This window comes from Anomaloglossus baeobatrachus, chromosome 6 (assembly GCF_048569485.1).
Source record: "Anomaloglossus baeobatrachus isolate aAnoBae1 chromosome 6, aAnoBae1.hap1, whole genome shotgun sequence".
In the NCBI taxonomy this organism is placed as follows: Eukaryota; Metazoa; Chordata; class Amphibia; order Anura; family Aromobatidae; genus Anomaloglossus; species Anomaloglossus baeobatrachus.
This window is the reverse complement of record NC_134358.1, coordinates 224075845-224103137: the sequence shown is the minus strand read 5'-3', so window position 1 is coordinate 224103137 and position 27293 is coordinate 224075845. Positions and strand designations below refer to the sequence as shown.

Sequence of the window (27293 nt, the reverse complement as noted above, 5' to 3'; positions counted from 1 at the left end):
CTCACAGGAGGCAAGAAGCTGGAGTGGCCTGGTCCGGGGAACAAGCAAACGGCAAACAAAAGGGGGAGAGAGGCTGCAGCATCTTCCCTGGGCGACCCCCATAGGGACTCAAAGTCGGGGTCACCCCAAACCACCAAGGGCTAAGGAAGGCGAGTCAGTAGTCACCCTCATAAAGTCAGCCTGAAGGATACCTGGTTCCCACCTGGTTCATCTCAGCTACGCCCGGGCTACTCACCCTGCCATCAAATGTGAGTAAAGCCCTTGAAAGACATTCCTGCCTGTGTGGTCATTCTGCGCCTTGTGGTACTACAAACTTACACCGGGCCCTGGGGCTTGCCTCACTCTCAGGAGGCTATTCCAACTAACTGCACACACCATCAGCCCCAGGCGTCCCCTAACCTGCAGTGGCGGTCCCCACTGACCGCAATACTGAGAGTGGCGTCACGATCAAAACAGAAGATTTCCTACCAGTGACGGAGATCCAGCAACGTGGAGTCCCTGAAGGTAACGCACCGACACCGACACAACACCTGTGGGGCTTCACATCTGGCGTCACGAACAGGATAAGGACTAGACCTGTTCAGACAGGTGACCATGTGCCTGGGCGGTCCGCTTGAAAAATTGGAAGCGCCGCCATATTGCCACCATGAAAAGCGCGCTGAAAAACAACAGCAGCCCGCGCTGGAAGAAGTTACCGCCCACGAAGAGGTGTGGCTACCCAGAGATCCCCTGCAGAGTTCCGACCTTGCCAGCTATGAGAGTGGAAGCGTCCAGAGACGGCGGGAAGGAAAGAGAGCCACAAGCCTGCTGCTGGGAGAGGAGCTGCTGAAAGAAGCAGAGCAAAAACTGAACAGCTTGTTATCAGAGGCAACGGCGAGTCCACAGCTGGAGAGTCGTGCAGAAGACGGCGCAGAAGAAATGGCGTCTGACCGCAGAAATCCAGAACCGGGCTCCGCTGCCTGGTGGTATCGGGAGCTGGCCCAGTTCTGCGACCGACTGGAGAACCGGGTTGTGGAGCAGATCCGGGAAGAACGAATGGAACTGCTGGAGATGGCTGCCGCGGTTCGGGCCTATGAAAGGAGAGCCGCGCGCCGAGTGCCAGACCGGACGGCGATGACGCAGACCCCGATGCTGCCACCGGTGGGTGAGTCGAGTGATGCCCCGGCCAGTGCAAGTGCCCCGACCCCTGCTGCCACGTCCGCGGTCCCCGAAGAGGCGTCCGGTGCGGCGACGCTGAAGCAGGCCGCAGCCACGCCAGGTGCGGCCCGCCAAGCCCCGGCCGCCGCAGCGATGCCCTGCTCGGCCCACCAAGACCCGGTCCCTGCAGCAACGCCCAGTCCAGCCCGCAAAGAACCGGCTGCCACCGCGACCCTCATCCGCGCCGCAGGTGTGACGCTGACTCAGGCCGCCGCCCTGCTAGGCCCGGCCCGCCGAGACCCCACCGCCGCAGCAACGCTCGTCCGCGCCGCAAGTGAGGTGCTGAACCAGGCCGCCGCCACGCCAGGCGCGGCCCGCCAAGACCAGGCCGCCGCCATGCCGGGCGCGGCCCGCCAAGACCAGGCCGCCGCCATCCAGGGCGCGGCCCGCCAAGACCAGGCCGCCGCCATCCAGGGCGCGGCCCGCCAAGACCAGGCCGCCGCCATGCCAGGCGCGGCCCGCCAAGAAAAGATTACCTCATCATTTACCCCGGCCTGCAAGGCCAGAGCAGACACCGCTCCCCAGTCCAGAGAGGTCCCTGCTAGGAAGACCCTGATAGGAGAGGACCCCGAATACTGGAAGCTGAAGGCTGACCTAGAGGCCCAGTTCCCACAAGAGATGGTGGATCGGTATCTGCTCCCTCCGCATACCCCCAAGGAGATTCAGGCAACCCCTGCAGCCGCGCCGGAGAGTCCACCGCCCAGACCAGCTGAAGAAAGCCCATCCCCAGCACTGCCACAACCAGAGTGCAGCGAAGAACTAAGGGGGAGAGGAGGCCAGGAAGCTGAGGAGCTGACTCCGGAGCCACCAGCAGTGGATCTATACTCAGAACCGGAGATGTTGCCCTATTCCCGCTGGGATGAAGAGGATTTGACACCGTCTGCAGATGAAGAACTGCCCAAAAGCCTTACCTGGGAGTTTGTGAGCTGCACCCAGCAGAACCCAGCCCGCAAGACACGGCGCAGCAGAGCAGAGTATCCTCCAACACCACAGTCTCCAGAGCAGAGAGAGGTCACAGCCAGAGACCTGCAGGAGAAAAGATTACTGAGAAGGTCTAGAGCCCAGGTCAGAGGACCCCTTTACAGAGGAGTAGTAGAGGACTTCAATTTGAAAAGCGGATACGGCTTTATTGTAGCAAGAGGAATAAAAGAGGGCATATTTGTGAATCGGAGAGATGTTCAAGCCCACCTGCCCAGAGGACATTCAGGCAGAAATTTGAAAATTGGAGACGCAGTACAGTTCACCTTGCATCAAGGAGAAAGGGGCTACTATGCCTTAGACGTAGCACCATGTCCCAAAGACAGAGATAAAGAAACAGATGCAGAAAAGGAAACAGATGAAGATCAAGAAAGGAAAGACAAAGAGCCTACAGATGAAACTACCTCAGAGGATGACAAGGAGCAAGAAAGCAGCAGGTGCCGTAGCCCAATAGGCCAAAGCCCTGGTAAAGAGGAGTAAAGTAAAGAAAGAAGTACCGAAAGTTTGACCAGTTTGACAAGTTGAAAAGTTTGCAACGTTATTGTTTAAGCATGTGCCCACAAAAACTATTGTGAGAAATAAACTTTAAGGCTATGAACTTGCTATAGCCACAAACTCTCGCAGTGTAAATAGTTACACCAGTGGCACCACCACCAGGGCCAGCCTGTTTAGGGGCTTGGCTCGTCTGCAACCAGGAGGGGCCCGTCCGTATATAGGGCCTTGGCTCACCTGCGACCAGAGAGCACGCCTGTTTATGGGGCCTTGGCTCACCACCACAAAGAGGGTACCTGGTCAGCACCAACTGTGGAGGCCGCCTCTACAACCTGCCAGAAGAGGCTGACGGCGCGGATCCACCAGGCCAGGTATACCCTGAAACCACCAGCCCATGAAAGCCGCCTCTACATCCTGCCAGAAGTGGCTGAAGTCGCGGCCAACGGGAGAGGAAGATTGGAGGAAAGGTCTGGGGAAACGGATGGCCCAGACCTGGTTACCAACAGGACCGGTGACCTGCCTCCTGAGAGGGTTTTGGGTGGGTTAACGGACTTGTGGGTGGAGGGTGGTGATGTCTGATACCTGGTGGTTTTAAAAATGTTTTACATGTTTTAATGTTTTATGCATTTTAAAATGTTGTCTTGCAGCCCGAGGACGTGCTGGTGATAACTAAGGGGGAATGTGGCGCCCCTGACCTGGTCAGGCACCACTGAGTACTGCACCCATGCTGGGGACAGTACAATACAGGTAATCCAGAAGGCTGACCGGGGTGTGGAACACAGGCGCATAGTGATCAGGTCTCACACATGTACCCATGAGAGGACCCCTGGGGATCCCAGGAGGGGGCAAGCCTTCACCTTCACTGGAATAGTGGAGGGGGTAGAGCCTCCATCTCCTCTCAAGGGGTGTGGTGGAGAGTCTGGTTGCTAGGTGGCGTAGGCAAGAACAGGAGAGGAGGAGCAGTGAGCCAGTTCAGTGTAGAGTCCAGGGAGCTCAAGTGAGGAGCAGATCCCTGGAGCTGTGCAATCTGACAGCGTCCGCGCAGTGGCTACAGACGGGGGAGAACGGTCAACTAGGAGTGCTACCTGAAAGCCAGCTTCAGCTAGGGAGTGCAACGGAGTGGGAAGTAAGGAGACTGCTAGAGAGCACCAGGCCCAACCGGGCGGCAGATCCCGAAGCGAAGATAGATCCAGCTTTCTTCTGCTAAACCTGCCGGTGTGGGGCTCTCAAAGCCCACACCACAACACCACAAAAGCCGCAGCCACGTAACCGCAGTGAGGGCCCATAGCTCACAGGAGGCAAGAAGCTGGAGTGGCCTGGTCCGGGGAACAAGCAAACGGCAAACAAAAGGGGGAGAGAGGCTGCAGCATCTTCCCTGGGCGACCCCCATAGGGACTCAAAGTCGGGGTCACCCCAAACCACCAAGGGCTAAGGAAGGCGAGTCAGTAGTCACCCTCATAAAGTCAGCCTGAAGGATACCTGGTTCCCACCTGGTTCATCTCAGCTACGCCCGGGCTACTCACCCTGCCATCAAATGTGAGTAAAGCCCTTGAAAGACATTCCTGCCTGTGTGGTCATTCTGCACCTTGTGGTACTACAAACTTACACCGGGCCCTGGGGCTTGCCTCACTCTCAGGAGGCTATTCCAACTAACTGCACACACCATCAGCCCCAGGCGTCCCCTAACCTGCAGTGGCGGTCCCCACTGACCGCAATACTGAGAGTGGCGTCACGATCAAAACAGAAGATTTCCTACCAGTGACGGAGATCCAGCAACGTGGAGTCCCTGAAGGTAACGCACCGACACCGACACAACACCTGTGGGGCTTCACACATACACACATAGCTCTGCTATATACATGCACACATAGCTCTGCTATATACATACACACATAGCTCTGCTATATACATGCACACATAGCTCTGCTATATACATGCACACATAGCTCTGCTATATACATACACACATAGCTCTGCTATATACATACACACATAGCTCTGCTATATACATACACACCTAGCTCTGCTACATACATACACACATAGCTCTGCTATATACATACACACATAGCTCTGCTATATACATACACACATAGCTCTGCTATATACATACACACCTAGCTCTGCTACATACAGACAGAGACAGACACGCGCGGCTCCGGGGGGGGGCATAAATCGGGGTTGGGGAGGGCACATACCGCTCAGGTCACGGTGGAGAGGGGGCCCACACAGCGCCGGAGGGACACGCTGTGCTGGGGGTCGCTGGCTGGCACTGCAACTCTCATCTGTGGGACTGAGCAGGATGCCGGTCTGTAGCTCCGCCCACAGATGAAGTTCAAACCAGGAAGTCTGCGCGCCTTAAAGAGACAGCGCCGCAGATTCCTGCCGAGGACTGAGGTCCCCGGAACTCGGCCCGGGGACCGCAGAACTAAGGAGAGTGGGCCCCGGCCAAGGTGCACCAGAGCTGACGAGGCCGAGTGGGCCCCCCCTGCTCTCCAGGGCCCCGGCATATGCCGGGTGCTGACGCCGGCCCTGGTCACCGCACAGGCACAGGGGCAGAATGATGATGCAGAGCGGCGCCGGCCGCTCTTTGCTTCATTATTACTGTGCGCGGTGACGGGGGAGGGGGGCCCCGGTGCCGCCGCTGACATCGGGCAGGAGGGCCCGGTGTCGGGGGCGGCAGCGGGTCATATAGTGGGCGCGTGCACTGTGATAGATCAGCGCAGCTTCTCTCTCACTGAGAGGAGCTGGCTGCTGATCTGCCGGGTCCCCGCGGGCCCCAAACCGCCCGGGCCCGGTCGCGATCGCGACCGCTGCGACCGCGGTAGTTACGCCACTGCTTCTGATGGTGGAGATGCCTTATTTTCATTCCTGGCCCTGCTCCTGACCAGTCCAGCATTGGACAACTGCATTCCTTGTCAGACTGTTAATGCCGCATTTACCCTTTCCATGGATTTTAATGAAGATTTTGACCTTGCCTGCTGGATTTCCTCCTCTCTTTTCTTTATAGCTGGCATGGGTGCAAGTATTCAACCACAAATAAAGAGCAGGGGAGCAAATGTGATAGGCCTCCCCACAGCATGTGATCAAAGGACCAAGCAGACCAGCAGAAATTAAGGGGTACTTTGCACGTTGCAACATCGCTAGCATTGGCTAGCGATGCCAAGCGCAATAGTACCCCCCCGTTGCACATGCAATATCTTGTGATAGCTGCCGTAGCGAAAATTATCGCTACGGCAGCTTCACACGCACTTGCCTGCCCTGCGATGTCGCTCTGACCGGCGACCTGCCTCCTTCCTAAGGGGGTGGGTCGTGCGGTGTCACAGCGACGTCACACGGCAGGCAGCCAATAGAAGCGGAGGGGCGGAGATGAGCGGGACGTAAACATCCCGCCCACCTCCTTCCTTCCGCGTAGCCGGTGGAGGCAGGTAAGGAGATGTTCCTCGCTCCTGCGGCTTCACACACAGCCATGTGTGCTGCCGCAGGAACGAGGAACAACATCGTATCTCCTATTGGTGCGACGTTATGAAAATGACCAATGCTACACAGATCACCAATTTTCGACGCTTTTGCGATCGTTTATCGGCGCATTTAGGCTTTACACGTTGCGACGTCGTTACCAGCGCCGGATGTGCGTCACTTTCGATTTGACCCCGACGATATCGCAGTAGTGATGTCGCAGCGTGCAAAGTACCCCTAACTCTTGCTAGCCTGCCAATTAATCAGCACATAGCAGATTGATGTCCGAGTTTACCTGTGTTGATCCCACACACCAGAGAAACCAACAGATGCAGTGTCAGAATCTGTAATCTGAACAGAGGCCGATGCTGCTATGACAGTCCATGAAGTTTGTGCAAAACTTTGGTGACAATAAAATTTTCTGACACACCTGTAGTGTCAATATGCTCACTGCACCCCAGATTAATTTATTTTAATTTATTGAGGGGTGCAGTTTGTAAAATGGAGTCACTGCTGATTTGGCACATTAGAGACTCTGCTAATGTGACATGGCACCCCCAAACCAGTGCAACTAACGCTAAACTCAAATATCGCGCTCCTTCCCTTCCTCACTTTGTAATGTGCCTCAAAAGTAGTTTTTAACCCCATATGGAGTATTGGCAAACTCAGGAGAAATTGCACAGCAAATTGAATGGTCCATGATCTCCAGTTATCTTAGTAAAAATGAAAAATTTGGAGCTCAACAACATTTTTGCTGTAAAAATGTATTTTTTCATTTTTACGGCTCAATGTCATAAAATTTTGAAAATCTCCTGGGGGTTAAACGTGCTCATCAAACATCCAGATAAATTCCTTGAGGGGTCTAGTTTCCAAAATGGAGCCACTTGTGGGGAATTTTTACTGTTTAAGCACATCAGGGCCTCTCCAAACATGACATCACATCCGCTATCGATTCCAGCTAATTTTGCGTTCAAAAAGTCAAATTGTACTCCTTCCTTTCCGAGCCCTGCCATGCGCCCAAACAGTAGTTTTACACTATATATGAGACATTGCCGTACTGCACAACAAATTTATCTGTCTATTTTCTTCTGTTACCTTTGTGAAAATGAAAGATTTGTTATTAAAGCAACAATTTTGTGCTAAAAATGTATTTTTTCATTTTCACGGCTCAATGTTATAAAAATATATGAGGCACCTGGGATTTCAAAGCGCTCACGAAACACCTAGATATATTCCTTAAAAGGTCTAGCTTCTAAAATGGGGTCACTTGTCCGGGGGTTCACTGTTTAGGCACATTAGGGGTTCTTCAAAGGTGACATGGTGTCTGCTATCGACTTTGGCCAATTTTGTTCTCTAAAATTCAAATGGCGTCCCTTCCCTTCCTAGCCATGCCATGTGTGCCCAAACTGTAGCTTTCCACCATACTTGGGGTATTGGCATACTGAAAAGAAATTGTACAACACATTGTATGGTGCATTTTCTCTTGTTACCCTTGTGAAAATGAAAATTTTATGGCTAAATTAACATTTTTGTGGGAAAAATTAAAATATTCATTTTTTCCTTCCTTATTGCTTTAGTTCCTGTGACACACCTAAAGGGTTAATAAACTTCTTGGATGTGGTTTTGAGCAGACTGAGGGTTGCAGGTTTTAGAATGGTATATTTGTGTGACATAACTCTCTGGTTTAATGGCGTAAAAATTCAAAGTTTGAAAATTGCAAAATGTTTAAGTTTCACTAAATTTCTGATATTTCCCCAAATAAACACAAAAAAATTAGTCCTAAATTTACTACTATGAGGAATTACAAAATGTAACAATAAACACAAAATTTTTGAAGTTGTAGGCAAGCAGTAGAAGGCTTATCCCTGTGGAATGTCTATTATGGTTCTGCACCAAATCAATCCCTAATAGGGGCATGAGTCTAAAGGGCCTGTCACACACAGAGATAAATCTGCGGCAGATCTGTGGTTGCAGTGAAATTGTGGACAATCAGTGCCAGGTTTGTGGCTTTGCACAAATGGAACAATATGTCCATGATTTCACTGCAACCACAGATCTGCCAAAGATTTATCTCTGCGTGTGATGGGGCCTTAAGGCTCCGGTCCCACAATTGTATATTCTCTCATGCAAGAAATCTGGATCAATTATGTTAATAACACTCAAATCAACTCTGATCTGTTCTCTGATGACTGTCAGCTCTTGGAGGAGAGAATTGCATCACAGGTGAGGAGAACATGAAGAACAAAATGTCTCCATCTTCTCCATTCTGTTAGTCTATGAAAATAAAACTGTCGTTGGATGTCCTCCGAGTGCAGTCCGATGATTTTCACGCACACATAGATTTGAATGGGTGCTCACCATTCAATTTCACTGTCATTCATAGCATACTGCAATTTGTTTCTCATGCCGAATTGGCATGAAAAAAGAAACAAAGATGTGCACTGCCAAATAGTGTAACTCTGGTCCAATTGCTGTCCGATATGACATCAGATAGTGCTCGTCTGAATTATAAAGGGGTGAAAGCGAGGCCTTAGCCCTAAGCTAAGGTTTTAAAGGGAACCTGTTAGGTGCAATATGCACCCAGAACCAAGAGCAGTTCTGGGTGCATATTGCTAATCCCTGCCTAACCGTCCCAGCCTATAGTAGCAGCATAGGTACAGAGATCTTTAGAAAAAGTAATTCTAAAGATCGTTCATTATATGCTAATGAGGCCAGCGGCTAGTCACAAGGTCGTTAGTTCCCTTGTGGGTGTGCTAACACGCTAATGCATGAGCAGTGTCAGTGGATGGTCGCGCTCACCTCTGCTGCCCCTGCACCGATGCTGGATTTTGGCTCAGTGCGCATGATCCCCGAACTTCCGGTCATGCGCACTATGAAGCCGGGTGTACGCATCCTGGCTTCAAACTGGTGTAGTGCGCATGACCTGAAGTGCCAGAGACTTCTGATCTTGTGTGCTGACCCTATGCCCAGCATTCCGAGGTGGTGCAATGGACACAGGTATGTGCGTCACTGCTGATGATGACGCTGGGCAGTGGGCGCTGAATAGCATGTTAGCATGCCTCTATGGGCATGCTAACATGCTAAGAGGGTGGAATGAACTAATGCCCTTGCGACTAGTTTCTGGCCTCATTAGCATATCATAAAGGATCTTTAGAATTACTTTTTTCTAAAGATCTCTTTATGTAGGTTAGTGTATACAGGGACAGTTAGGCAAGGGATTCGAAATATGCACCAGAACTGCTCGTGGTTCTGGGTGCATATTGCACATGACAGGTTCCCTTTAAGAATAATTAACAGTTAGATATTTAGAAGATAATGAACATTTTTAATTCCCAAAAGTAATTTCAGAGCTGACGCCTAAATTAATGGTAGAAAAGAAGTCACATTTTAACATTAATATTGGTTGGACACTATTTGAGTATGTCTTGCTTTTAAAGTAAATATTTCCAATAAGTTTCTCATTTAAATAAACAATTGTATATATTTCCTTGTTTATAACTACCTTGGTGCAGTCAGCTCCATTCAGGTATACAGACATGTTAGCTTGACATTCGAGGTGGTGCGATGCCTGCCAGATTCCTTAGAAAGGAAACATTTGAATAACAAAAGCAGTTATGTAAAGCATCGCAAGAAATCCTAATACTGCTAGTCTACATTAGTCACAACCACAGGACAGCGTCCCCAAATTGTAGCGCAATTGTCTGATAAATGAAGAGAAAGCCTCAGAATACTTGGGGGTGGGTAGACTAGGCGTGGAGAAGGGATGCCTTGAGAAACTCAATTTTCAACTCTCCTAGCAAAAGCAGGAGTTAAATCCTATTTTCTGCTCTCCTCCACAGGCTCCCTATCTGCTAGGAAACCATGAATGGCATGTACTTTTCTCAGAGGTCAATCATTAACCTGCCCTAACAAGATTTTGTAGAACGATTAAAAATCAAGCAAGAGGCTGGGGAGAGGGATATAAAGAGGATAGGAGGGGGCTGGAAGTAGATTTGCAGGACTTAATACTCAATGTATGCATATATTCTCAGCGTACAAGAAGAATACGTATGGCTTTTTACTAATGTGCTAAAACAAAGCAATCCAACACATTCCAATGAACGTCACGTCATTCTGGCAGCGATGGGGTTCATTTTAAATGCAGTTATCCCTCATCTGGTATAATGGCATGCTTTGCTTTTCCCAGAGATGTGACCTCAGGTTTATTCAGCCCTCACAACCACAGAAAATTTCATAAATTATAAATGCTGCTCATGTGTATGGAGGTACTGTCAAGCCAGCCTGGTAATGCTACCTTGTACTTGAGACATACCCTTATGAATAAATGATAGAATTGACTCTGGGAAATAGATGCCTGTGGGGAAAAGAATATATGATCATCATTAAAAAAAAAAAATCCAGATCATTAAATTTATAAAATTGAGGAAGGAGAAGTGCGTATAGGTAGCCGCTCTTGCTGCTTTCCTTCCCTGCTTGTGGCTCGCGTTTGTACACATCATGCAAATAATATATGTAAAAATAAAACAACAAAAGAAGAAAGCCTAGCTCTTGTGTGCATAAACCCATCACAAAAGCAGAGATAGATGTAGTGCAAGGGATATGTTTGATGAAGTGAAGTGCATCCAAGTGTGCATTAAAAGCTATAATTTATTAGAGGGACTGTGGTGACATTTATAAACCACCAAGCGAGACTTAGGTGATTTATATTTGTCACTAAAAGCCAGGAGATAGATTGCTTTCTGTGATGTAGGGTTTTCTACCCTTTAGACAATACAAGAAAACAGCATGCATCTACATTGCCTTTCATTTCTGAAAAAAAATAATAATACTAAACTGGATCATTGCATATCATTTACATATACAGTGCTTCATGTACATTTGCATATACATATATATTTCTATATGGCATACTTGTCTCAACATGCTAATGAGGATGCCTCCTGAAAACATTTGCATATTTTTATTCTTTGTTTCTGAATCTCCTTAATAAGAGGTATTGCAGATGAGGTCTATTCTTTAGCTTATATTATCTGACACAGTCATGTCTATTACAATTTTCTTGCCACTAATGGCCTAATAGTCCTCTGATAAGATGGGGGAAAAAAAACCTTTTAGTATAAGCACTCCATACATATTCATCCGACGTATATAGGAAGCATATGTACTTCATACTCCATTAATGCACGAAATATTGCACGTTATATAAGTTATTTTTTTTTTTAAATTTGCATAAAATATTCCAAACTGTCTGATTTAACAAAAAAAGAAAGAAAGAAAAAAGGCAGAAAAAAATGACATTATCTGAATTGTGCTTTGACTTCGCCGTTTACAGATGACGTGAACAGGGGCAAAGATTTTTCTGTAGCACTAGTTGGAAAACGTTTCCCCTCATTAGATACCATGTAAAAGTAGCAACTCCGCCACATCTTATGTTTAAAAATCTTCTCTTCTTTATTCAACACATAAACCAAAAATTAAAACTTGGTGACGAGGCACCCACCACACATGTGGTGGGTGCCTCGGCACCATATTTTAATTTTTGGTTTATGTGTTGAATAAAGAAGAAAAGATTTTTTAAACATAGGATGTGCCGGATTTGCTACTTTTTCATAGTATCTATGTCTTCCTTGGCGGACTTCATCTGAGCACTCCGACGCAAAATTAATTGACAATCCTGTCATCCTGGAACGTTAGTAGCTCCTTCCAGTCTTTTTGTTTCCCCTTATTGTCGTATATAAGCGGAGATATTTGTCTATTTTCTTACTGCGGTAAAATGATTACTGTGATTGAATCTGTTTCCGTAATTCTTGGCTGCATTTCATCTGGTGAGCCTCTTTTGGTGTGACATCGAGAGGGTACTTGTTGGTGCACTTACTTCTTGCAATTAGGAGCCATCAAATTGTTACAATACTTTTCAGATCTTTAATTGTGAGTGATCTTATACTGATAATTTTGCAGCTATACCAGTTGTCCATGCTAATGAATGTTCATATACTGTAGTACCGGAATTATAGCCCTAATGGGCTTTGTAGAAATAATGGCACATAATTTGCTATATCCCATAAAACACATGTAAATATACTAGTAAATATGTAGAGATACCTGTTCACTTTAGCCGTTTCTAATGGGACTCAATTATGTAGTATTTGTTCCACTTCACAAAGGATACTGAACTCTACCTACGGTGACAAAGCCATAAAAATGAGTAAGGCTGCTTATATATCACAGTATGACAAAGAGCATGATGAATATAGCTCTGTAAAAGGCTGATATATATTTACAGTCTTCCAATATGCTTCAGAAAGATGCATTGGAAAGATAAAATAATTTATGTGATATATGTGGAAAGGAGTGTTGAATACTCATATATGCCCAGCAGCAAATTTGATATAAAGGTGATAATAAGCAATAGCATATATGATATAAAGGTAATTGTGTTTATTTATATGATTGTTAGGGTTAATTCATCCAAATGTTACATATTAATCTGTAAAATTCTCAGTATGTCTTCCATTAAGTGTAACAAGAACATCTGCTTTATTTACAAATACTACCCCTACTTTAAAAAACATATGTTGCCATTAGTTATCTTTTGTCAATTCCTTATTTTCCTATGCATCTGCACCAGTAAGTATATTCAATGATAATAGTACCATATGAAATATATACCCGGCTACCTGACCTGAAGCAAATTGTCAGAATGGTTCGGAGATTGATTCTAAAATCTATACCTTCAAATAGTGCGAATGGATTTCCCATACGGATCTTCAAGCTAATATGTATAAGAAACACTAAAGCTGCGGAATTTCCTTCTCTCCTTAATTGCCCACACAAGGGTCATTTCTTACCGTTGTCAGCGCTGGGAGATTGCAATCATGTTTTATTAAATTGTGTTATGAGCTGTATAGCACTTGAAAGGGATTTTACAGCATTATAAGGCTACGTGTATTGTAGTGGGGTTTTTTTGTGCATATGTTTTGTTAAAAAGAAAAGAAAAATTAAGGATCTTATTCCTTTCAGCACAATAAAAATAAGTCAATATCTGTTCAAAAAGAATTTTATTTTTATGATTTTTAAAAATATTTGGCATGTATTTGGATTCTCAAGATAGAACCAGATCGGAAGAAAAATGAGGTTTTGCAACACATCAATTGTTAGATATTATCATCAAAATAGATGAAAAATCTATATATTTAAAAAAGAATGGTTATTAAATCAAAGGAACATCTTTAATTCCAAGTGGTCAGCTCCTTACTGACTAGCTGGTCGCCATTCCAATCTAAATGGCAATTAGTAGATATAGGCTTACCTCTAAATAGATCTTTTCTAGTGCATGTCTGTGTTTCGTTACAATGGCTTCCCATTCCTGTTTTGACATCAGACCCTGTCCTGCACTCAGGCTAGTATGGCGCAGATAACAGTGAGTGGTACCATGATTTGACTTATCTGCTTGATACTGTTGGTTTAGCTAATCTTTGATGTATTAATGGAAGACACCTAGGGTCCATGTACCAATATCAACTGATGATGTGATCATTATTTTAAAAATACTTTACTTCTGTTATTTCCCATGTGTAGCAAAGAGATCAATATAAATACCTTAAAAGGTTCCCAGCCCAGAGGCTAGTTTGCTGGGGTTAATGATATCCTACGCATACGATAGCATTATATAACAATATGCACATTTGTTATTAACTAATTATGCTTAATTAAACTGAGACCTGTCAAAGCGGAATATGTTTATGATGTAGTTACTTGCACAATGAAAAAAAATCACTCTAGTGATATTATTCGTAACCCACAGTGTATAAGCCCTGGAGGTCTGCTATGACAATCCTTGCATCCAGTGGGCACAATCTTAGGCACATTTCTAATATACTAAATGCATACATTTCACCACACAAAATAAAATCACAAGTGCATGGCGAATTCCTACAGGAACCAGTTCAGATGATCTGATCATAGAAGATAGCAGCACAAAGGAGGATGTAAATTGAGGAACTGTAGAGGATGTAATGTGATGCTTCGTTTATCTCAGGACATGTTCGAGAACATAGAGACCGTAGAATGATACATAGGACAAGTGTAATTTATTTACAATTTGTCACATACGATATAGCAGCAAAAGGAAATTGATGCATTATGGGAAAAGGTGAAAGAAAAAGCTTAATTATGTCTTCCATGAGCAGAGGTATTGAATGAGTGTATACCAATCTTTTACTTGAGGAGCAGCCCTAAAAAAAGAGTCATGTTTGCAATGAGATATCAGACCTACTTCAGGGATCAATAGATTGATGGATTTCTCCTGCAGACATCTATTATCTTGGTTCTCATTATCGCTCTCGGTTATCTATTGTAAATCATACAGCTGCAATCAGTTAATTATCATTAGGCAAGTTAATTTCGTCTTCACATTTTTGTTTCCTTCTCTATAGATTCTATATTTTTCATACATCTACTGGATAAAATGTTGACTTTTCAGACTATTTTGGCTATTGTCCATCCAAAATAAACTCTGACAGAACAACATATATCTATTGTTGTGAAACTGTAATCTGCACAGGTATAGTATGTTTCCATTCACCATAAGGAGTCAGTACTGGAAATATTATTTGTTAAAAGGATTCTATCACCTACTTAACTAAACTACTTATACAGGTAAGCTGTAGACTTAAGCCCTCGTCACATTTAACGACTTACCAGCGATCCCAAAAACGATGAGACCTGATAAGGATCGCTGGTAAGTCGCTGGGAGGTCGCTGGTGAGATGTCACACAGTCAGACCTTACCAACGATGCAGTAATGGTGAGCGACCTGTATAATGATGAGCGACCTGTATAGGAGGTCATTGTTAGGTGTCAAACACAGCCATGTGTCCTGCCCAGCAGGACATCACCTTTGAAGAAAATAGTCCGGAGCCTTTGGCAACGACTAGCGATCTCACAGCAGGGGCCTGATCGCTGGTAGGTGTCACACATAACGAGATCGCTGGCAAGATTGTTACTGCGTCACAGAAACGGTGACGCAGTAACGATCTCGTTAGCGATCTTGTTGTGTGTGATGGGACCTTTAGCCTATTGCAACCATACCTCTTATATAACATTTAGTAGTTTAATTGGCTTAAAAATAATTTATTTCATGTACAGATAAGGAGCTTTGGTGCACCCTTGGTATGGCCAACAGCTCAGTGCACCATTCCGCCCCCCCTTAATTTGTACCCTAAACACTGTCATATCTGGGTAAGACACTTTGTAATCGTATTCACAATGTGTCATTGCCGGCTATCATTGCTGGCCCCTGGCTGCAGTACAGTACCTTCTAGTGGTCCTAAAAAGGTGCCGGCAATAGCACTGTGTGAGCACAGTTCCAAAGAGCACTGTTCAGATATGACACTGTTCAGTGTGCAAATTAATGGGACATAATGGTGCATTGAGCCATTTGGCCATACCAACAGTTATGTCCCATTAATTTGCACAAAAGTTTTTAAAACCAACTAAACCTCTGTATGCTATAGTTACAGTAATGATTTTAATATGGGATAAGTTCCCTAAATGATTGGATGAATAGTTTAGATAGCATATTGATAGACTCTTTTTAACTGTATTCTCACTTTAATTATTTAAAGAAAAAGCCCTTGGACTCTGGCAGAGTTTTGATGATTTGTTTGGTATTTTGTATACCTGTCACGATTCCTCTGCTCAGTGATCAGGGTCTGCTCAGCCAACAGTTGGGTAAGTGACAGCTCAGACATCCAACCTGGAGCTCAAGCGTGCTGAGTTGTCAGTATTTTGAGTGACAGCTCAGTCATCCAATCTCATACTGGGAGGTGCTGGGTTTCTGCAGATCTTGCCAGTAATTGCCCAGCTATTTAGCTCAGCAGTTTCTCCCAGAGCACTGCCAGTCTTAGCCTTCTGTTTACTGGTGCTTGTTGGCCTCAGTTATCTGAGCTCTGTGCATTGATCTTTTGCTGCCAGACCTCTTACTTTGACTGTCCTTCTGTCTTGTTCCATTGCTCCAATTATCTATTTTCTAGGTATTCTGACTGCGGACTCTTTCCTAACTACGCCCCTGCCTATCACATTAATCTTGACGTGCTCTGCAGGCACATGACACCGGAACATTCGACTATCCTGCCTCATGTCTAGTCCGTGCAGTGACTACTGTCATATTAAGACTAGCCATAACTTTTTTTCCAGTGTTGCCAGCATGGATCCTGTTCACATACTTTGTGAACAGTTAGCGAAGCTGACACAAATAATTCAGGTTCTGACGATGGAATATTGGAATCTTGAAACATCACAATAACAGTTGCAGGGATAGGTTTCTAGCTTTATGAAAACTCCCTATAACACTCCACTCCTGGCTGTGACTGTGTTACCTTCATCCCCGATATGCAGTTGGATTCTCCCAAACATGTAATGACCCTCTCTGACATATTTTCAGGGGAAAAAACAGTTTAGGGTGTGCAGAGAGAGCTGCAAGCTATGTTTTATTGAGCGACCCGAGTCATCAGGGAATGAGTCCCAGCAGGTGGAAATAATCGTGTTCCTACTGCTAGGGGGTCATCAGTATTCACACTCAGAGTGGGAATACTTCACTCGGAGTCTATCTCCTGTTATGTATTAGATAACTTACCTGCTGGGTTGATGTTGAGAATTCCATGGTTGCGTATTCACAATCCTGTCATTGATTGGTGTCAGAAGGATATTGTTAAGTGGAGTCCCTATTGTCATAAGAAATGTCTTAATTCTGTAAAGGTTTTCTCCACTAGTCTGAAGGGTCTGCCAGGTTACCAGAAGGACTTTGAAGATGTGTTCTTAGAAAAAAAGAAGGGATATTACCTCCCCATCATCCTTAAGGGGTACTTTACACGCTGCAACATCGCTGCCGATATATCATCGGGGTCACGTCGTTAGTGACGCACATCCGGCGCCAGTAGCGACATCGCAGCGTGTAACACAAATGAGCGACGATCAACGAGCGCAAAAACATGCAAAATCGTTGCTCGTTGACACATCGTTCATTTCCATAATATTGGTGCTGCTGCAGGTACGATGTTGTTTGTCGTTTCTGCGGCAGCACACATCGCTATGTGTGACGCCGCTGGAACGACAAACATCTCCTTACCTCCGTCCGCCGGAAAAGGAGGAAGGAAGGAGGTGGGCGGGATGTTCCGGCTGCTCATCTCCTCCCCTCCTTTTCTATTGGGCGGAGGTTCAGTAACGCTGCTGTGACATCGCTGTGACACTAAACGAACCGCCCCCTTAGAAAGGAGGCGGTTCGCCGGTCATAGTGACGTCGCAGAGCAGGTATGTGCCTGTGAAGCTGCTATAGCAATAATGTGCGCTACAGCAGCGAGCACAAGATATCGGACGTACGATGGGGGCAGGTGCAATCGCGCTCGACATCGCTAGCAATTGCTAGCGATGTCGCAACGTGTAAAGCCCGCCTAAGACTGTGCTATAAATCTTATCCATAATGCCAAATTACTAAAAGCTTGCTTGCATATTCTATCGGGTCCTGAATGGACTGCCATGAAATAATCAATGTAAAATCATGTAAAATCAAGTCATGTAAAATCATACTCTATCTTGATGGTATTCTAATTTTTTCACTTGATTTGGAATCACAGTATGAACATGTCGATTTTGTCTTACAAAACCTAGAGAAAATTTTTGGTTGCTAATTTGGAAAAATGTACTTTTTCTGTGCAAGACATTTTGTTCCTGGGGTTCATTGTATCTGCTGAAGGGTTTAAGATGGATCCTGGGAGAATACAGGCCATAATTAATTGATTTGGTTCAACCTCGGGACCTTAAAGCATTGGAACAATTTCTAGGATTCACCAATTACTACAGAAAATGTATTAGGCCTGCGACACACATCCGTGCCGCCGGTACGTGTTTGCCATTTTTTACACGTACCGGCGGCATGGAGACACGTTCAGCAATGCTAACCCTATTGTAGCAGGCACACACATGTAAAACCACACGGAACGTGTGTCCGTGTGCGTTTGTACGTGTGTGCGTTTTTCTACACGCTGACATGTCAGTGTTTTCTCCGGCAGCACGGGTGTCACACGGCCCGCACCCATACCACACGGGTGTAGTGTGGATGCGGTCCCGTGTGACACACACCGGAGAAAACACACGTGTCAAATTAAAAAAAAAAACCTTAACTCACCTTCTCCTGCCCTCCTGTCTCTGCCGCTGCTGCCACTTGCTGCCGACCGCCGCTCATTATTCTCATGTAATATTCACTTCACTGCGGCCGGAAGCAGCAGCAGCGGGGAGACGGGAGGGCTGGAGACCGAAGATCAGCACCACGGACAGCAGGAAGGACCATGTGAGTATGTAAATAACCTGTTCTCCGTATGTTATCACGGATAGCATGCGGAGAACACACGTGGCACGCACGTACCAGAGACACGTACTAACCTGCACGCAACACGCAGGGGAAATACGTGTCTCTCGGCACGTGCGTGATTTTCACATGAGTGTGTCAGAGGCCTTAGGTTTTTTTTTCAGATCATCAAACTTGTCACTGATCTCCCACATAAGGGGGTGGATCTTAAGGTTTACTCGCCAGATGCTGTTGGGGCCTTTAATAAATTTAGAAAGGGTTTTATTTCCTCTCCAGTTCTTATCCAACCAGATCTCCATAAGCCTTTCATTGTGGAGGTATGTGCTCCTGAAATCAGGGAAGGGGCTGTATTTTCTCAAGATCCCAAAACATTGACCAACTTGCAGCCATGTGCCTTTTTCTCAATGAAACTCTCATCTGTAGAAATAAATATGATATTGTAAATCATGAATTGCTTTCCATCAAATTAGCTTTTGAAGAATGGGGACATTTTTGGGAGGTTTCTATTCATCAAATCACTGTTGTGACGGATCATAAAAATGTAGCTTAGATAGAATCTGCCCCAAGCGGTTGACCCCCAAGGAAAGCCAGATGATTCTTGTTTTTCTCTAGATTTAATTTTTCTATCACGTTTAGGTTAGGGTCTAAGATTGTGAGGCCTGATGCTTTGTCATGCAGCCTTGATTCTGTTTCTTCTCCAGAATCTCTATACTCCATTCTTTCTCAGGGTATTGTGGTTTCTGTGGTATCTTCAGAGTTGGAAGCAGAGATCCGTGAAGCCCTGTTGTTAGTTCTTTCCTGGGTCCAAATTGTTCCTGTGTTTTTGAGATTACAACTGTTGCAGAAGTTTCATGACTTAGTTTTCAGTGGTCACCCTGGAGTCACAGCTACTCAAAAAGCTATTGCTAGACTTTTGTGGCGGTCATCATTGCATAATGATTTTAAAGAGTTTGTATCAGCTTGTGAAACTTGCACACACGCTAAGGTCTGTCATAGCCTACCGGCTGGGAAATTGGCTCCATTGACAATTCCAGAAAGACCATGGACTCAGTTGTCTATGAATTTCATTACTAATTTGCCTTTGTCTGGTGGGAAAACTGTTAAGTGTTAAGGCCCCTTTACACACTGAGACTTTCTAGCGATCCCACCAGCGATCCCGACCTGGCCGGGATCACTGAAAGTCGCTGGTGAGCTGTCAAACAGGCAGATCTGGCCAACAACGCAGCAACGATATGGACTTGCAGAACGACCTCGCTGGTCATTGGGGATGTGTCACACAGCAGGGGACGCTATAGCGTGCTGGGTTCTAAGTCGCTATCGATGTCGTTGTAACGGTGTCAAACACACCGATGCATGCTGCACAGCGGGAAACAAAGGACCAAAAAATGGTCCTGAAAGATTTGTAGCGATCAGCAACCTCACAGCGGTGGCCAGGTCACTGATGTGTGTCACACACTGCAATGTCGCTGGGGAGGTCGCTATTACGTCACAATACGGGTAACTTTACAGAGATATCGCTAGCGATATTGCAGTGTGTAAAGGGGCCTTAAGTCGACCAATTCATTAAACAAACCCACTTCATTCCATTATCTGAGTTATCTCATACAACAATGCTTCTCTGGTTGTTTAACAATCAAAGATTGCATGGAATCCCTCTGAAAAGTGTATCTGCAATTTGTCTCCAAATTGTTGAGAGCGTTTTGTAAAAAAAATGGGGATTGAGTTGTCATTATCTTTTGCTTATCACCCTGAAACAAACAATCAGACTGAATGGTCCTCAGTAGAAGGACTGCTCCTCATATTTATGTGACGCCCTGGCCTATCAGGTCATCACAAGAGTGCCGTGCAATCTGCCCTTCTGCATGGTACCCGCTCCTCCTTGGTTACGGGTCCTGTCCCTTTGGTGTTGCTAAGAACAGGTATACACAAATCCTGAGGAACACTCTGCACCACACCCACCATTGGGCAGCCTGAGGGGAATAATGCCGCCTAGATGCAGGAATGGTAGAAGGAGGGCCATAAGTGTCAGTGAGAAGTCAGTTTGAGTGCAGCAGTGACAGGGAAAGGTCACGCTGCGGAGCTGGGCTCCTGTACCCGTCCCAGGTGCCAGACGGCCTGGCCTGGAAAGAGCTGGAACCCCGGTCGCAGGGGGTAGTGACAGGGGGCACGGTACTGCCACAGAGGGCAGTTTGATAGCCTTGTGCTACAACTGGGCAGGGGCCCGGGCACGACGGGGTACACGGACCCTAGGCTGGGAAGTAGTTTTACGCAGCCCAGTAATTCACCCAACGAGGATGGAGTCTTCACGAGCCGTTCTCCACCTGCTCCAGAATCAGGGTACTAGCGCAACGAGGGGGAAAGGACTTCCCAAAAGCATCCAGAAAATCCCAAGCGTGAACCCTGAGAGCAAGCTCACTCCGCTAGCCACGCGGGTGAATGGGACATGAGTAGTTTCAGGCAAAAGGGATGCACAAAGAGTAAACACAGTGCCAAGAAACAAGGCTTCAGACCAACCAGCAACGCTAAAAGGGCATGGACCCAGCATGCTCCAACAACGGCTACGGGGCATTCAAGACTTTGGTTTACCCGCTGTCTGTGTCAGAATCTCTGGACTGTGGGAGTATGTTGTGCCCCTCTCCTGCCGACAGGTCCCCAACCTTCCATCACCCCCCGGGACACCTTCCCCCTTCCCATGAAGGGGTTAACATCACAAGCTGCCATCCCATCGCTCCCGGGCACTCCCCCAAACGCAGCAGTGGTGGTATCCCACATTACCACGACCCATGGGTGGCGTCACGAACTTTATTTTCTACACCCCTTGTAAATATTAACCCCCCTTTTCATTTCGAGTGGCCGCGTGACCCTGCCTTGGGTTCGGAAACCCCTCGAGCCACTGCGGATCCAGATTTGACTAGCCCGTCGGCTGTCGCGGGGGCGACACATTTACCTCTTGCTAAGTTCACCTTTAACAGTCTGGTCAATCAGTCCTTTGGTATCTCACCTTTCTTTTGTAATTATGGTTTTAATCTCATTTTGGTAAATTTTCTAGGAAAAGTTCTTGGTGTTCTGGAATAGAGATCGCCATTTAGAGATGTTTGGAGGAAAGTTCAAAATAATATTGAGGTGCTTCAACTTCAGCGTTCGGCAGGTCCCATCTTCAAAGATGGAGATAAGGTTTGGTTATCTTTCAAAAATATTGAACTGAAGGTGCCATCAATGAAGTTGGTTACTAAATTTATTTATTGGCTGGTATAAAATTTTGGAGGTAGTCAATCCGATTGCCTTTGGATTGAACCTTTGTGAGTCTTTTTGGATCCTCTAACATTTTCCACAGATCCCCGTTAAAGAAATTTGTCTCTTCAGTGTTGTTGCCCTCGTCTTCACCTTCTGCTGTTTCTGTTGATGGGGTTTAGAACATGAGGGCAGAGGATTGGGGATTCTTAGAATGTCTGGAATTTTCTCTAATATCTGGTTAATTGGAAGGGATACAGACCCGAGGAGAGATCCTGGGTTCCGGCTTGTTTTGCAAAGGCCGATCAATTGATCAAGGTCTTCCATTGGAGGTTTCCTGGGAATCTGGGGTCTAGTGGCCCTCCTTTTGAAGAGGTGGTACTGTCACGAACCTCCGCTCAATGATCAGGGCATGCTGAGCTGTCAGTTGGGTGAGTGACAGCTCAGTCGTCCAATCTGGAGCTGGGGCGTGCTAAGTTGTCAGTTTTTTGAGTGACAGCTCAGTCATCCAATCTCATAATGGGAGGTGCTAGGTTTCTGCAGGTGTTCCCTGTTATTGCCCAGCTATTTAGGTGAGCCGTTTATCCCAGGGCACTGCCCGTCTTAGCGTTCTATTTTTTGGGGGGGTTGTTCACCCCAGTTATCTGTGCTTTGTGGATTGATCTTCTACTGCCAGAACTCTGACTTCATTTGACCATCCTTTTACCCTGTCTTTTTGCTCTAATCTGCTACCCTGCAGGTATTCTGACTCCAGACTGTGACCTGACTACACCTCTGTCTTTCCTCTTAATCAATATGTGCTATCCTGGTAGCTGACCCTGAAACATTCTACTATCCTGCTTCGACATTAGTATTCAAAAAATTTCTCTTCGTAGATCAAAAAAAATTTATGAAAATCTTCCTTGCATGCATTAAGTTCAAAACATTCCCTTTTTAAAACACTGGGAAAATATCAAGAACAGCAACTTTTGCAGACCCCAGTTAATCTGCTATAGCTTTTGTGGCCTCACCGCCATTGATTAAACATATGATGTAAGGGTCAAGATAAGGTGCTTTATTGCATCAATGATAAGTGAGCTCTCCTATGATACCTCTTCCCAGATCTACAAATAAGCACAAGAATACTATCTGGTGGGCATGAATTCAGTCCTGTGTGTGATGGCAGAAACATATTCTTTGACATACAAACTACCCTTAAAATGCCATGTCTTCACATTGACCAAAGAACTTGTGACCTGATATGGAATTTACCAATGCTATCAGCATTTGGTTCTACGATTGAATGCGACCAAAAATATCTATCAAAGGGTAAAGGTGCGCTTGCACCTGACACTAAATGACCGCCAATCAGCTACTTGCTCCCTTATAATCATCGTTTTAAGCCACGGTCACACTCTGAGCATTTGGTGAGTTTTTTACCTCAGTATTTGTAGCCAAAACCAGGAGTGGAACAATCACAGGAAAAGTAGAATAGAAACCCGTCACCACTCCTCATTTTGGCTACAAATACTGAGGTAAAAAAACTCACCAAACTCTCAACGTGTGACCGTGGCCTAACAGCCTTTATAGACAGACAGACCGCTCTATGGATGTACCCAGAAAGTTGTTCTCGGCAGGACACATCCTGCTTATAAAGGATGATACACTGCTGACATTGAGGCAAACCAAATGATTTTACCTGATGAAGGAGCATTTTGCTTGTTTGTTGGAAGACGTTTTAGTCAGCACGATTACTGGGAAACAAACATTCATTTGAACACTCATTCATGATAATCTTGCAGTGTATATGTACCTTAAAAAGAGTAAACATCATTTTAATTTTTACTTCATAAATCAATAGTACATACTGTATGAAAGTAAGCAATTTTGTAAGATATCTTATCAGAGAAATCTGCGTCTTTCTGCTCCTAGTTTGATCTTTCCATCTCAACTAATGGGTTAAATCTGTAAAATCTGTATTCAGTGAAGACAGACTTTCACATCAGGCCTCGTGCACATGTTGAGTATTTTGTGAGTTTCTCATCTCAGTATTTGTTAACCAAACCCAGGAGTAGGTAAAAAATAATGCACAAATGGTGCCCGTGTTGTTATATTATACTTTTCCTCCACTCTTGGTTTTGGCTTACTAATACTGAGGTAAAAACTCACCAAATACTCAACGTTTGACCGTGTCCTTACTAAAACATGGGTTGGGAGTTGCTATGGAGAGGGGTCACAAGTTTCCATTTACACCTGTGATAATAGCTACATCAATATTTTTATATATACTCTTTAATTTATTTCAATCCTTACTCAAACACATAGCTGTTGACATCAGTATAGGTAACTGTGAATGTGGCTAGACACAGAGGCGGACATATCATTGGTGCAACCTGTGTAACCGCACAGCGGCCCAAGAGGTTTGGGGGGCCCATGTCTACTTCCAAAGCAGGTAGAATTGTGCATTTTGGTGAGTTATTGGACTGAAAGGGCCCATATACTGTTTTTGCACGGGTCCTCTTCTGTCTGTGTCTACCAGTGACTAGACATTTACAGCAGGGATCTCAAACTTGGCAGGCTAAATAGACCACACATTGAAATAAATCTGCAGTTGACAGACCACATTACTTGCGGGATGAGATTACATTTTTAGTGACATTATTTTTTTCTAAACAACTTTTTTATCACTTTTTATTTCATTGCTTGTGTGTCAGTATAATGGAAAAGCCACTTTTCTTTTTAAATGAATTATGGTACCGTTTTATAACTTTGATCATTCTGGACTTTCCGATACAAAACATGTTTTTTTTGTTTACTTTTGTTTTTACTTGAAACTGCATTTTTAGTGGCAAAACATTTTTCTGTTCTTTTTTCTTGCTTTATTTTGATTTTTTTAATGTTTTTTCTACTCAGACCCTACTCTACTGAGACCCTATATGGGTCTAATATTTACAGTCATGGCCAAAATTTTTGAGAATGCTACAAATATTAATTTTTACAAAGTCTACTGCTTAAGTTTTTCTAATGGCAATTTGCATATACTCCAGAATGTCATAAAGAGTGATCAGCTTAACAGCAATTACTTGCAAAGTCAATATTGGCTAAGAAAATGAACTTTAACCCCCAAAACACATTTCAACATCATTGCATTCCTGCCTTAAAAGGAGCAGTTAACATTGTTTTAGTGATTGTTCCATTAACACAGGTGTGGGTGTTGATGAGGACAGGGCTGGCGATCAATCAGTCATGATTAAGTAAGCATGACACCACTGGACACTTTAAAAGGAGGCTGGTGCTTGGTATCATTGTTTCTCTTCAGTTAACCATGGTTATCTCTAAAGAAACACGTGCAGCTATCATTGCTCTGCACAAAAATGGCTTAACAGGGAAGAGTATTGCAGCTACAAAAATTGCACCTCAGTCAACAATCTATCGCATCGTCAAGAACTTCAAGGAGAGAGCTTCCATTGTTGCCAAAAAGTCTGCAGGGCGCCCAAGAAGGACCAGCAAACGCCAGGACCGTATCTTAAAACGGTTTCAGCTGCGGGATCGGACTACCAGCAGTGCCGAGCTAGCTCAACAATGGCAGCAGGCTGGTGTGAGTGCTTCTGCACGCACTGTGAGGCGGAGACTCTTTGAGCAAGGCCTGGTTTCAAGGAGGACAGCAAAGAAGCCACTTCTCCCCAGAAAAAACATCAGGGACCGACTGATATTCTGCAAAAGGTACAGGGAGTGGACTGCTGAGGACTGGGGTAAAGTCATTTTCTCAGATGAATCCCCTTTTCGATTGTTTGGGACATCTGGAAAACAGCTTATTAGGAGAAGAAGAGGTGAGTGCTCCCACCAGTCTTGTCTCGTGCCAACTGTTAAGCATCCTGAAACGATTCATGTGTGGGGTTGCTTCTCAGCCAAGGGAATCGGCTCACTCACAGTCTTGCCTAAAAACACAGCCATGAATAAAGAATGGTACCAGAATGTCCTCCAAGAGCAACTTCTCCCAACTGTCCAAGAGCAGTTTGGCGCCCAACAATGCCTTTTCCAGCATGATAAAGCACCTTTCCATAAAGCAAAGGTGATCACTAAATGGCTCATGGAACAAAACATAGAGATTTTGGGTCCATGGCCTGGAAACTCCCCAGATCTTAATCCCATTGAGAACTTGTGGGCAATCATCAAGAGACGGGTGGACAAACAAAAACCAACAAATTCTGGCAAAATGCAAGCATTGCTTATGCAAGAATGGACAGCTATCAGTCAGGATTTGGTCCAGAAGTTGATTGAGAGCATGCCAGGGAGAATTGCAGAGGTCCTGAAGAAGAAGGGTCAACACTGCAAATATTGACTTGCTGCATTAACTCATTCTAACTGTCAATATAACCTTTTGGTACTCATAATATGATTGCAATTATATTTCTGTATGTGATGTAAACATCAGACAAACACAATTAAAAACCAGAGGGCAACAGATCATGTGAAAATATAATTTTGGTGTCATTCTCAGAACTTTTGGCCATGACTGTACTTGCTTGATTGATGATCTAATATCCTGCAATACTTCTCTACTGCAGGTCACTAGATACACTATGTCAATTTTACACGGACACTTTGCGTGATAGACTCTGCTTATTGCAGGGCTTTACAGGCCACTGTGGCTGACTGGCCTGAAGGCAATTTCTTGGGCTTGGGATACAGAAGATGACTAAGGCAGAAAAAACAGGACAATATGGTTTTAACTGTTATAATAGAGGTAACAAAACTAGGAAAGCTTCTCACCTGATAGAGTTGTGGGACATCACTACTGATAAATAGAGGAAGGCTGCTGCGGGATCCATAAACTGAAGAACTTCATGTCTGAAGAACTGCTGGATGGAGTGTTAAGTGGTTCCTCTGAGCTACCGTAAATAACCACACAAGATAGATCCTAAAAACCTTCAGAATGCTGTAAAGTTTATTAATCTACGCGTTTCAAGGCCCACTTGCCTCTTCATCAAGTTAAAACCATAGATAACCTTACATCATTCTGAATATTTTTAGGACCTATCTCATCTGGTTATGCATGTGTGGTGCCCCTGAGGCTTTAGTCACCACAGAGTACTGCACCTCACCAGAGGTGCAGTATTGATCCTGGGTACGGAGGAAATCATTGCCACTTACTTGTAAACCACTACAATCCACCACAACACACAGATACATGCCTTCTCACTGGGAATGGGCTAGGGTAGAGACTTGGGCGGTGGCCATCACTAATGTAATGGACCCTCTGCTCACTAGTTCAGGAACCCGGGGGGGATGAGCTTGACACAGGGAGCGAGGTGACACATGCACATTCAGACAGTTAGACGCTGACACTAGATAGTGACAGGCATGAAACAAGTGAGACGTGGGGAGAACACGGTCGCTGAGGGGAGAGCTGCGCCATAGCTCCCTCAGGATCGCACACTACACGGTGCGGAGCCCCAGGCTGGTGGGTACTTCACATCCCACCAGCAGAATCCGCTGGGCAGAGGAATTCAAGTCTTCTGGCCCACACAAAGTGCTTGGGGCACACCATCATATAGAGCCAGGAGTCGTGACAAAAGAGAGGCAATAGTAAC

General features: G+C 45.3%; 1 long non-coding RNA gene across 1 annotated transcript in view; it reads right to left on the bottom strand.

Moving 5' to 3' along the window:
* The window catches only part of LOC142243111 (uncharacterized), a 112975-nt gene that overhangs the window by 68897 nt on the left and 16785 nt on the right, over nt 1-27293 (bottom strand). Inside the window, exons 2-3 of the long non-coding RNA XR_012724302.1 lie at nt 12229-12305; nt 9629-9705 (exon numbers count right to left, since the gene is read on the bottom strand). This is a non-coding gene — a long non-coding RNA (uncharacterized LOC142243111). The remainder of the gene's footprint in view (nt 1-9628; nt 9706-12228; nt 12306-27293) is intronic.